Below are 13,205 nucleotides of genomic sequence, written 5' to 3' on the forward strand. Positions count from 1 at the left end.
GCTTGATGCCATTACGTCATGGCTGAGCAAGTGCAGGCAGACTGGGGACCTGCAGACCCATGGGAAGGGACACCAGTGGGGACCTCCAGTGTCACATGCTACTCTTCTTTGCCATGTTTTGATAGAAACATCATTCTGCTGAGTAGCACTAAATGGGTGATAATACTACCATGTGCAGCTGAAAGCAGAGCAGGCTGATGATAATGCAAGTGGTTTAGGCCTGGTAATGAAATCACTGGGATAAGCTGACATAAAAAAGCAGCATTTGTGGTATGACTCCTATTTTTATAAAGTGCTGTAACATGTATAGCGTAATACCTGAGCCTTAGCTGTAGCATAGGTTAATTCATTCTCCTTCATGTTCTTGTTTGTAGACTGAAGTCTGAGGCATTAATATTAGGAGCATACTGAAGAGGTGTTTGAGCTACCTCGTTTAATAGATGTGGTCTAATCATGGCTGCTTGAATGTCGACATGCTGTTTTTCCCCCAGGTCTCTTGAAGAGCAAATTTGCCTGCTTGAAGGTCTTAATTCCATGATTTAACAGCTCCTAAGGTGGTTGCTGTGTAGGAGATGAAAAGACACAGTGAATGTGAGTGAGGAAGTTTGGTCATGTTTCCATGAAAAAAATTAGAACAGCATTGCCACCAAAATATTTATCCAATTTTCCATCCGTATGCCACTCCCTTCCCATGGCCAGCACAAGTCTTTCTATAGTTGTGTGGTGAGCTGCATTGGAAAGTTACTCGTTTAAACTAATCAGTACCCCAAAAGAGAAGAAGGGTGAAAAGCTAACTCTATCCTGGATCAAGTCACCACTTGTATTCATAGAAACTTGGGTTGGCACAGGCAGCTGAGAGTGGGCTTGCTCCTTGCAGTGACAGCAGCTCTGGGCAAGTGTGTTTGCACAGAGCGTGTGTGTGGGAAGGAGCACCACCACCTGATTGCGGGTGGGTTGCTGGCAGTCGCATTCTTTGCACTGTAATCCTGTTTGTCACATTGAATCTTCTACTGTTTGTTACACAGATTGATGTGCTGATGAAGTTATAAAGTGTTTTATTAGCTTATATTAAAAAAGAACTGCTATGAATTACCAAAGTCTGTGGGACCAGATCTTAAAAGACATGGTTCTGCATGTAATGAGACAAGCAGGGCTCCTGGGTTTGACAGCCGTATATGTGAGAATGAGTTACAGCTGCTGGAGATAAGTGTTGTTGAATGAAACTGCACATAGGAAGAAACTGGAATGAGATTAAGGAGAAAGCCAGGATGGAGGGAAAGAGAGCGGAACTCAGAGCATTTGACTGGAGGCTGCTGTTAGCTGTTAGGGAGATGGATGTTTCTCAGCAGAGAAAGAAATGAGAGGAAGATAACGCACAATGTTTAGTATATCTGAGGACTGGGGAAGAAGAAATGGTGTCTCAGGCAAGAGGAGATGCTGCCAGTTGCAGGCTTAAAGAAAATTAAGGAAGAGGAGTCCCTGAATGGAAATAGTAGAAGACACAGGATCAGGCCCCAGTTATCTTTAGCACTCTTTGGCATACACTGGCTGGTGATGTTAAAGGCCTTAAATAACTTTGGAACTAGTCTAAATTGTAGATTTAAGAATTAATATGGATTAGATAAAATTAAGTTGTATTAACTTCCCAAAGATCAGCCAAGTTTGCAGATTTCTTCTCCCTCTTTCTATCCCTGCAAATATATTGCATCCAAAATATAATTCTTTGATTATTTATTGATTTTCTTTTCAGATAGAATGTATCTTCTGCTAATGGTGATTTGTTTTTTATTTGTCTTTTCCAAAGCACGCTTCTTCATAAGTAGTTTTGTGACACATGGTTACTTTATTGGTACCCCCTTAGTATATATTTTTAAAATCCCCCTAATGAAAATAGGTTTGGTTTTGTGTTGTTTTGTGGGTTTGTTGTTTTGTTGTTTGTTGGGGTTTTTTTTTGCGGAGGGGGGATTGTTTGGGTTTGGTTTCTTTTTGGGGGGAGGGTGGTTTTTTGTTTGTTTGTTTGTTTGTTTGTTTGTTTCCCCAAGCTGTAATCCATTGGGAGCAATGGAATCCCAGAAAAGAAGGGAATGACTGTCAGATAAATAAAAAAAATCTGAGAGAGAATAAGTTAGACTAACATTTTTGCAAAAATAATGACAACAGATCACAACTGACATTTTTAAGGGAGAACATATATACAGAGATTTATATAGAAATAAAAATACAGTTGAAGTAGTTTACAGGTTATAATTCCCTTGTGTTCTGTGACATTGTGAGGGGATGTACTAGTAGCATTATGGCATAAAAATGGGAGAAGCAGCAGTCCTTAAAAAGATAAGTCAAAACCAAAAGTACTATGTACTTCTTTCTATCAACTTCATAGTAAAATTAAGTTGCTGACATGGGTGTCTAAATTATTGCTCTGAGTTAAAATGTGTCAATGTTCTGTGGCTGTCCTGCATCCAGGTTTTCCCAGATGTGTCCTGTTTCATTCTGTCTGGAAACCCCTCTCACTGAAAGGGGAGCACTTTTTACGTTAACCCAGAATTTCCAGGCTGAAAAAAGCCAGGGTTGAGTAATCACTCAGCCCATCCTGCTGGACATGTCCACTGTGAATGTATCACAGTGTGCAGAATATAATAGAGCATATGTTCTTCCCAGGTAGCCCAGGATTGAGTTGTCAGTCTGACATATCAATTTCTTCTGCCACATTTCGTAGTGCATGGAAAATGAATCTGTCTCTTCCTGAAAATACCAGACTGCCTACCTGTGCACTGCTTCAAAAACAGCTCTGCCTTTTGCCTAAGAGTTCCCAATAAAGAGAATCATCACAATCCTATTTTAGAACAATTTCATTTGAGGCATTTCCACACTGGCAGACATGACTTTTTTATGCCTATTTAAGTAAGTGTGCAGTTTGGCTCATCTTTGGGTAAGAGTGGTGCTCTGTAAGAAAATCAGACAGAACAGTGATACCTTGCAAAAAAAAAAAAACCAAACAAACAAAACCAACAAACCCAGCATTTTTGGGAGCCTCCAGCACATCTGATAACTTTATTCAGTATTTCTTTGAACCTTGAAAGAATTATTGCGTAGTTCAGAGAGGACTCCTTCTACATTCAGTCATGGAGCTGTGAAGATGGGGCATCTCTGATAAAGAACTATAAGAAGTGCTGAGTGAAGAAGGTGGCATCCCGATAGCTATATAAGGCAAAATCCCTCGCTTTCAGTGGCACCAACAGCCATGCCTTGCTTGATCCGGCAGTGGTGTTTCCATGCTGAGGGTCACAGCGTGCATCATGGTGTAGATGAGCAGCACAATGGCTGCCAAAATGGAATTTTTACTTTTTTTTTTTTGTCAGACTCAGGATTTCATGTTTCAGCATCATATGATGTCAGGCAGACTAACACACTCACTGCGAGTATTGCATACATATAAATGTCATCATGTTCCATAGCTTTAAAATCCTGTTTCTGGTCCTTTCTTTCTAGTATGCTGTCTGTTCCATTCATCAGTAAGAGAATTTCCTTAAATGTCTCTTTCCCTTGCTGTTCCTCAAATTCTTCCTTGAAGTTCTTTTTTGTTGCCATGCTTATGAAACCAATACTGATCCTAAGTTCTTATTAATAAATCATTCTTCCTAGGAAGATTTCTTTAAGAGCCATTTCTGCTATATCTGTGTGGATTCAATTAGAGAGACTGTTATGCAGTTATATCCTAAGAGTGATCAAAGTTACTCATTCTAGGGCTAAAGTCAGGTTACACTAAAATCCTTGTGTCTCCCTGGAGTTAGTGAGGAGGAGGTTCTCGCACATGTCTGTGGTGATCTCCCAGTGCAAAGCCACTCATATTCTTTACTCTTTCTTGTGAGTAGATCAGAAGGATGCTTAATGAATGTGTACAATAATGTATACAGAGTGCAATAATAATTTTAAAGAGTTATTACATGATATGTAGTCATGCTGCATTTGGTAGGAGAAGAGATAGAGTTCTGTCAGCTTCCCATATTTTTCAGAGGTTAAAATGTTGATACTGAGAGACAAGATAAGCTATCATGTAGCAAAATTATCTCTTTTTTTTTGTCACGTTAATCTGAAAGTTAACCTGAAAGTAGCTGAAGTAGTTTCAAAAATTCAGCATCACTTTTCCTTGAGCTTTTAAAGTAGTATGTCTGGGTTTTACTATGTAGTAGTTGTGCCACAGGAAGCCTTTATGCATTATGGTACTAAGCCACAGCATGTAGTTTTCAAATTTTGTGAAAAAAATTACTTAAAAGTCCAAACAGATTTGCCTTTCCCAAGACGTAAAGCTGTGCTGTGGCTTATTCAGTTATAGTATAGAAAACATACCTGTTATAAATATTTTAGTTCCAGAGTTGAAAGCACAGCTTGTATTAGTGGATCTTTTTTATTTCTTTTTGCAGTAATGAATTTCTTGTTTGAGACCAGACTGACTTCATCTGTTCTTTGCTTTTGTTTTTCCAAGCCAAAAATTGGTCAAGGAGTGGAGCATTCTTCATATTGTATTTTATACTGATCCAAGATCCTGGGATAGTTCAAAGTTAATTTAGTAGCTTACAGTTATGATATCTCTGCTTGCCAAAGAAGGCAGCTTGTGTTCTCTAACCTCTTCTCCCTTAGGAAACAAATGCCTTGCACTATTTGCAGTACCTCATTTGCTTCTAAGGAGGAAAAACACAGTGAAGTTTGCAGTATTTCCTGATGTTTATCAACAGTTATTTTCTTTAAAATGGCAGCAGCTGCTTGACAGGAGCAGTTGACTCAGCTCAGAGTGAATGTATGTGATTTTTATGATGCAGGTATTTCTGAGTGACTAAGGACTGACGTGATTGGTTTTCATGTGCCCTTTTATGTCCATTTGTAAGCTGAGGTGCTGGAGTGAATCACAACTTTGCAAGCATAGCAACCTGTCTTCAGACCCTAGAAATAATGTGTAGCAAGGAAGAACACTCTTGCAGAAAAGTGAACTTGCATTGCATGAGTAATTGTACATCCTTCAGCTGCATCGTATTTTTGTAGCGTGGTTTCCCCTCTGACAGTGTTTGACAAGGTTGCAGAATCTTCTGAACATGTGCTTTTGCACCATCTTTCACTTTTGCTTTTGTACATCGCAGGAATGAGGTGTGATGCAGTCATTATTTACCCAGCCTTAGGCTGCTGCCCCACATGGGTAGGGAAGACAAGAGGCATGGATAGAGGCTGGGCTCTCATCCTCCTGGTCCAGGAGTGGTGACTAGGGTCAGACACAGGCCTGGAGAGCAGGGCAGGGCCATGGCGATGGGGATGGGCTGCAGTTACACTGGGATATCAACACAGGTCAAGGTCGGGGTGGCCCATGGCTGACCACAGTTCATGCCAGCACCGAGACCCAGCATTCAGTGATCCGCTGGTGGGCCAAGAGGGAAGCCCCACTTCTCACGGCCTTTTTCCCACACAGCTCATTTCACATCCCCATGCAGTGTGAGGGGAGGCTGCACAGCTGCACCAGGAGCTGGCCCTGCGCCCAGGTGGCCGGCTGGCCCCGGGGCTCCCCTGGGGCTGGTTGGGGAGCGGGGCCTGAGTCACTGCCAGCGGTGGAGGCGGATGGCAGTCCGGTGCTGGGGAAAGGCTGGGACAGGAAATGCGAGTGCTGGATAAGTAGACGTGAGCTGAAAGTTCTGTGGAAGTTATAGGGAGATCAGTGTGTTTCTGGAAGGCCCAAAGAGGGTTTCAAAACTGATCAGAACCTTCTATGTGAATCCAAAGGGTGGCATTACTTGGCTTTTCTTCTGCTGACAGAGTTCGTCAAAACAAAACTTTCTGTCAAGAGAAAAAAATGGATTTTCAACCTAAATTTACCAATGAGTTCTGTTTTTATTTTAGACATGCAAGATTAGAAGGGCATTTAGATCATAACGATTATCCAGAATGTATGCTTACTGGGATATTCCAGACATCCTATTTATTCATAAATGATCTCAACCTTTATTTTGAAGTAGCTTTCTGAAGTCAGCAAGTCAAGATCATTCAGATAAATAGGGCTTGGCTTATTTTTGGCAGGTCTTAGCTGCAGATCATGCCCACACCTCCTCTCACCATTGGCTGGTGAAACTAATAAATTCTTTATTCCAACTATACTTGTTCTGTATATTTCACCAGGCCTTTAAATGTTCTTTGCTGGTCAAAATTATCTCCTGACTATATAAGTGGGCTGTTTACAAAGGGATGGTGGTCAATGTGAAATATTTTGGATACAGCACAAGCCCTTCCATTTGTCCTGTTCTGCAAATGGGGTTTTAGTGGGGGGAGAAAATGGAGGTGTCATTCTTTTGTGTGTGTGTTATTAGAAAACAACTAATTGCCTTAGGTTTAAGCTTTGTCCCAAAGCACAGCTCTGATTTCATGAGTTTCTGCATCCAGCACAGCTCCTGGAATTTGTGTTCTGGCTGTTGGTGCCTGACACAGCAGCAGAGCAGCTAGGCTGCCCTTCTGCCTGTCCTTGGTCCTCATCCCTTGGAGGCCACAGCTCCTGGCTCAACAGGAAGCTGACTGCCTTGCTGCATGGCCTGGGATCCTGCGGAAATGCCAGGTTGGAAACAAACCTGTTCCTCATCGGTGATAAAAGAAAAAGGAAAACCAAGCATCTGTACAAATCAGCGGTTCACTGCCTGTACTGCAGGAGTGTCCATTGTCAGGTCCTGCCCACACTTGCTGCACCTTGCAAACATGGGGAGCAAAATAATACCTGAAGACAGGAACCTGGGAAAACTTAGTAGGCTTTCCCAGCTGTGCTCATGTGTGCCTTGCTCTTTGCACAGTGCTGGATCTCCTTGACCTGCTGAGCAGTCCCCAGGCATGCTGCAAACAGATGAGGAAAGGCATTTTTACATTCGAGACATTGACCCGCCTCGTAATTGATGTTCAGTCACCTGGTCCCAGTCTCACAGCACGCCAAACATGTGTTCAGAGACAGTGGGGAGCAGTGCTGGGAGGAGAGTGGAGCTGCTCACCAGGGCTGCTGGTGTGTCCCAGGCTGAGCCACAGCAAAGGGAGTGGGCAGAAAGGAATGCTCAGGACTGGGAATAGCCACTGAGGCCGCAGAGCATGGGAAGCTTGCATATCTCCCCAAGCTCTCAGCCAAAGAAAGTCTGCTGGAAACAGCCCCAAACATCTTTGCATGACACTTGGAAAATCTTAAGTGACACTGGCCGGAAGAAGGAAGTGAACAGGGAAACTTAGCATTTTCCTTGCAGTGTGGGCAGAAGATGTTTTTTTCCCAAGTGCTTTGCAGGTGTGTGGTAAGAGTAGGTATAATGGGATAGGTATAACGTCACTCAAATCTTCTATCCTCTGTGCATGCCCAGGAGGTAGCCAGCACATCTGTTATCCCTTAACTCACTAAAGCCTGTGGCCTGCTTCCTCTCTGGCTGCATCCCTTACAGTAAACCACAGAGTCCCAGGTGTATTCTCTGCCTGCATGGTCTGTCCATGACCATAACAGTAATTACTTTCCTTAGTTTCCAAAACAGGGTGGTCCCTTAGAGACTGCCTGTGGTCCTTACAGTATTCAGATTCCTGCATCATGCACAAAAATGTCTTTGCTGAAGCAAAGCAAGCAAAAGCTTCCTAGCCCAAGCAACAGGCATGCACAGGACCTTTCTGCCAGCAAAAATAGTACAGATGGTCAAGCAGGGGCAACTTAATACACTAATTTAGAGCACGTGCACTTCAGACTGTGACAGGAACTGCCTGGAAGTAAGAACCCACTCTCATTTCTCACATCCATCAGTGTATTGGGTAGTTTTACCTGAGTAGGGATGAAATAGAAGAACTGAGTTATTTTGCAGCCAGGTGCAGAAAATGCCTCAGCATTCTGAATACTTGTGGCTTGCTTTGCAACTCTATTCACATTTCGCACACTCAAATAAGAAATTTATGCAGAAGAAAAGCAAAATCTCTCCTGATACTTTTGTTTTAAGCTTTATGTGATCTTTCATGGCATTATGCCCTATTTGTTGATAGCTACATCATGTAAGTAAAAGGACAAAAATAAGCATGTGAATGGCAACAGGTCACAAACAAAATTGCAAAAGCAGAGGTATCAAAACACCATTTACTAGTCCTCTTTGTCATGCCTAAGCACGAGGGGAAATAGTCCTTCCCAAGGAAAGGACAGTGGCTGGAATATATAGCGCTTGGCTACGTGCTTGTTTCCTGGTGGCTTATGCTGTGCTCCCTGACTGTACTTTGGTCTGTTCTTGGAGAGCATGAACACTGCAGTGCAACTCCTTGAGCTGTCTTCCTCTCGCTGGAGACCACCTGGAATGGTCACTCATATCAGGGGAATGGCAAAAATGGGTTCTTTTACCTTCTGGTTTTAGAATAAAGTCAAGCACAGGTGAGTAGTAGAAGACAGAGATTTTAACTATTCTCATTTGGTGTGAACTGGAGTTTGTCAGTTGTCAGTTACACAGTGCCAACTTCCAGTCTAGATTTCTTTCTTACTTTTCTATTCCAGTCCTTGCCTATGGCAGTAGTTTTGATTTGTTTGGCAGTTTACAGCCCAGCTGCCTTATCTATGAAGCTATTAATACTGCAGCTTTCTATAAGGTAGTCCGGTTAGCTTTTGCCCTAGTCTTAGAGAATAAGGAGAGGACTTCTTGGAACTCCTTTCTTTCAGTGACCCAGGGACTGAAGGAATCAGTATTCATTTCTTCTGTGTAAATAGACTTAATTAGACTCAAAGAGTGTGAAATATGGTACTATTTTCACACATCAAACTATACCTGAATCCCTTACAAGAAATGATCTTTGAAATAAGCCTATATGGCAGATGGGCTGGGAAGCAATTGAGAAAAAAAAATCTTGTTAATATTGATTTCTTTTTATGAATTTATGCCATCAAATTGAGATCCAAACATCTCACACCATCCATCCAATTCATGTTCAGACCAATACTAATCTGATTATTTTTCTGTGTAAGATGAGAAACCTGAAGCTCTCTTTGCTGTTATTCATTCATATTAGTCCTGTTTGTGCCTTCAACGGAATAAGATAGTAGCCATTCTTGATAAGGTATGTTCTATGGTCTGAGATGTTGGAGAACTTCAAGAAAATATTAGCTCTGCTTCCCAACTCTAATCTCTTGCTTGAGGTTTGTATTGTCCCTTAGGGACACAGTACTGCATAGAGTCACCACTGAGTAGATAGGTGATTAGTAAGGTAGCTTGAGGCTGGATGATAAATCTCTTTGAAAGGTTAGGACTGTAGCCTTGAATTTGTCTGAGTAAGGAATCCCTGTGAGCCCTACAGCAACATGCTTGCATGATCCTGTACTGCTTAACAGGGCTTTATGCTTTGAACCAACGGATCTGTTGTTTTTTTTCCCAAGGAAAAACATTCAGTTACTATGACCAAATCACAGGCACTGAGAAACATCGTACCAGCATGTTGGGAATGATCTGTGCATCAAACCCAGTTTCCATGAGGTGGACCACAGGTTTGTCAGCTGCCTCACTGGAAATATACCATCTCAAATTAGGGATGATGTCATTTTTACTACCTCTTCAAGGTATTTCATTTTCATTTAAGGTGATTTCAGTGTTAGTCATGTATCATTCAGTGTCTTCCAATAAAGCAAATAACTTGTAAGCAAGCAGAGGAACTGAAGTACAGTCATCATTCATTATGAATGATAGGCAGATGGAGATCTGCCCTGGCCATGCACTTCTAGCCTTGAGGCTACCAATCTTTCATTAGGCATTTAAAAAAAATCTTCCATTTAGGCAGTCACATGACTTCATAGAATAGTGTAATTAATTTTATGAGATTAAAGCTCAACCTTCTCAGGAGATAAAGGGGTGTGAAAATGTACATGTCAAGTAGTTTTACTACCTACCCAGACAGTCTGTAGAGAGGTTACAGTGCTGCATGCAGATGATGGGTAACCCCATGGTAATCCCTTCATCTATGCAGAAATGTCAACTCTCTGAAGCCATTTATATACATACAGAAAAAAAAACAGGATTTTTTTAAATTTATTTAAAGATGGATGAGATCCATCCTAAGACTATTCAGCTTGCATCTCGAGATCCCCCACTCTTCACAACTTTCCTGTAAACACAGATGTACTTTTTTATTTGAGGAAAGTCCTATTCCTGAGTAGTTGAGAAGCCAGGCCTGGGACTATTCTGTAGCCTTTTAGTGGTCTGGTTGCCCTGAAGTTGTTTCAGCTGCAGAAGTCTTGCTGTTCCGTCTCAGAATTTCTGCTGTATTTCCTACTTCCAAGTTTGCCTACTGTCAAAAGAAGGCACTGCTTTCCTATGAAAATACACGGGAAAATTGTGAATTAAAATAAAAGTGCAAGGTTATTGGTTTGGTTTCTTTTTTCTTTCTTTCATATTTTGGATTTAAAAAATCACTCAGTGTTGCCATAGCTTGTCACTTCAGAACCAAATGTAATTTTATATAGTCTGCTTAGCCTTTGCAGGGAGTCTGGTTAGTAATGCCAGCTGTCCCTTACATCTTTCAAATGAGCAATGTACACAAAGGCTATGCTCCAGAGCACAAGCAGGAAAAACTTCTGACCTTTTGATCTGATGATCTGTTCCCAAAATCTCTGCATGTCCAAAAGCAGCAAGACAAATACCAGAGAACTTGGAGACCTGAGGAAAGGGGAAGCTCAAGCATTTCACAAGCAGAAGCAGACAATTCCCTAAGGGGTCCAGCTGCAGGACAGAGATCACAACCAAGCCTGTGGGGACCTGGAAATGCTGGCCGCTGTACACTCACACAGCTCTCCTCCATGCATAAGTGTCAGATTGTCCATCAACCTCCACAACAGCAGAGCCACAAATATCGTCATAAAAGATAACCCCAACATGAGAACCATATTGACTAACTAGGGAGTGTGAGCAAGTCAGGACTCACTGCCTGTCCATCCCTGTAGTGTTGCTTTTCCTGCAGCCATGGTGCAGGTAAGCCATGCCTCAATCTGCAGGATGCTGATAGTTGCATATTACCTAGCCAAGCATGTGGTGGAGAGGGAACTTGTTCTCCCTGTTGACTATAAGCAGCCCATTAATTGTTTTCTCCTGCAGTACACATATCCATATTGCAGTTGCATTCCATTATCTGTAACACCTCTCACCATTGAAAATAGCAGGGAAAGAAATGTTATATCCTTCCAGACTCAGAGTAGCATGCTATTGCTTGCTGATTTACATCACTGCAGGTTACTAAGCTGGCTACCTTGCCAAGATAAAAGCTGCTTTCAGTAAGCCCTGTGTTTCTGCAACTAGAGCTTTCCTAATGAATTCCTCTAGCAAATTATACAAATGCACTGCAACACACACTGTTCAGGCCAGATACAGTATCCAGGGTGGGTTATTTGAGACTTGCTTTTTGAATATCTGTGCTATATTGCTATGTGCTGCCTTAGATGTGCCCCAGAAGGTCACATGCTCCAAAGAGTATATTCAGCATGCTTGGTGAAGACTTAGTGGTGTGAGATCTTGGTATATTATCACATGGATTCTGTCTAATTATTAAGGACATGTGACCAATTTCTTTAAGTCTAAACAACTGTGTCTGAAGAACACAATACTTCCCTGGCTTAACTATTTTGTAATGATTAACTGTAGTGTTATGAGAGCTATTTTGTGCCACCAGATTTAATCTGAACAGCATGTTGTCTTCAACAGAAAACTCTAATTTAAGCTGGTGCTATCAAATGGTCTAATGTTTTCAGTCAGTTTTCAAAGTGAGATTAAAGCATATTTGTAGAAACCTCCTTTAAATCAATGGATTTGAGCACGCTTTGGATCAGTCTATAAGCATTCAAGCTTTTATGTTGATTGCTGGGAGATGCAGCAGAACACAATAGGATTGACTGGATTTAATGTTCAGGGTAACAATTAATGGAAATGCTACCCATGGTTGCTGACAGTTGGGGTTTCATGTTAATCGTTAGTGAAGTTCTGCTTTTCAAGCCTCCCTCAGGTAATAATGAGTGACTTAACACTGCACACATCTTTTGGCCTTCGTGGTTTTGCAGTTGTATGTCATGTCTCTGTCTGAGATGAGAAATGTTTTACTGTAAACAGGTTCAATTTTGAATTTCTAGGAACCAGAATTTCTGAATAGGGTCTTAGAAGGGTGAGTCAGACTATATCCTCAACTGGTCACCTACATTTGTTATCAACCAGTAAAGCTGTGGCTGGGGTTTGACTTAAGTAATGATGATACGAGCAGCCAGCTGGGAATTGTTTTTTCATTGCAGTCCTGTGACAGTCCACCACATTACACTTACTTATTTAAGACTTACAGCACTAAACTGTTAGGTCTTTTATTTCTCATTTGCAGTTATTGCCTATCACCAGTTGAAAGTACCAAGTCAGTTTAATAGAGTACACTTGATTCATGTGGCATGTTGGTGTAAAGAAAAACATGGAATGTATAAAACAAGACTAATATTTATAATGTAGGCTGTGAGAATTTCCTGAATTTAATTCATGTTTGAATTACTGTGCCAATTTTAGTGAAACATCCCATGTGTATTTTTTGTTTTTCCAGTGTCTGAGAGTCTATCACAGCCCTTGCTAAGTTGTTCCAGTAGTTGATTACTCTTGCAGTAAACAAACACAGATGTTAGACCACATTGATTTAGCTTTAAAATCTGTCTTTGAGCTTTTGTTTTACCTGTGCAAGGTAGATAAAAAAGCTCAGCGTTACTGGTTACATTATGTAGGTACTTAAGAGAGAGAAAGATATGTCTTGTTGCATTTAACCCATTTTGGAGCATTACAAAGCCAGACTTGGAGCTGAGAGAATGGCATGTCCATGATGTTTGCCACAAATGCTGATGGCAGTATCTGGTAAAATGATTGTTTTAAACCCCTTCTCAGTTTCTTATGAAGCTACATAGATCAGCCTCCTGCAATTTGTCACTAAAGAATCCTTTTCTACAAGTCTTTGATCATTCCCTGTGGCTTTTTTCCAAATCTTCTTCCATTCTTACTTGAAATTGTCAGTCACAACTGACCAAGCGCTTCATTAGTCTTGCCTATCAAAATCCTGTTATGCCTCTTGCCAGAGAACCAAATAACAAAGAGTCTCTCTTACACTCTGTGCCCCAGGTTTCTTTTTTTATAGATAACAATTTACAGTGGGCAGTGCTAAAATGTATTTTTGTGGCTTCCATTTTAGCA

The 13,205-nt window shown here is 41.3% G+C and overlaps 1 protein-coding gene across 1 annotated transcript in view; it reads left to right on the forward strand.

Moving 5' to 3' along the window:
• COL4A2 (collagen type IV alpha 2 chain) overlaps nt 1-13,205 on the forward strand; it is a 140,894-nt gene that overhangs the window by 1,543 nt on the left and 126,146 nt on the right. The window lies entirely within an intron of this gene.

Source organism: Melopsittacus undulatus, chromosome 2, assembly GCF_012275295.1.
Source record: "Melopsittacus undulatus isolate bMelUnd1 chromosome 2, bMelUnd1.mat.Z, whole genome shotgun sequence".
NCBI classification, from domain to species: Eukaryota; Metazoa; Chordata; class Aves; order Psittaciformes; family Psittaculidae; genus Melopsittacus; species Melopsittacus undulatus.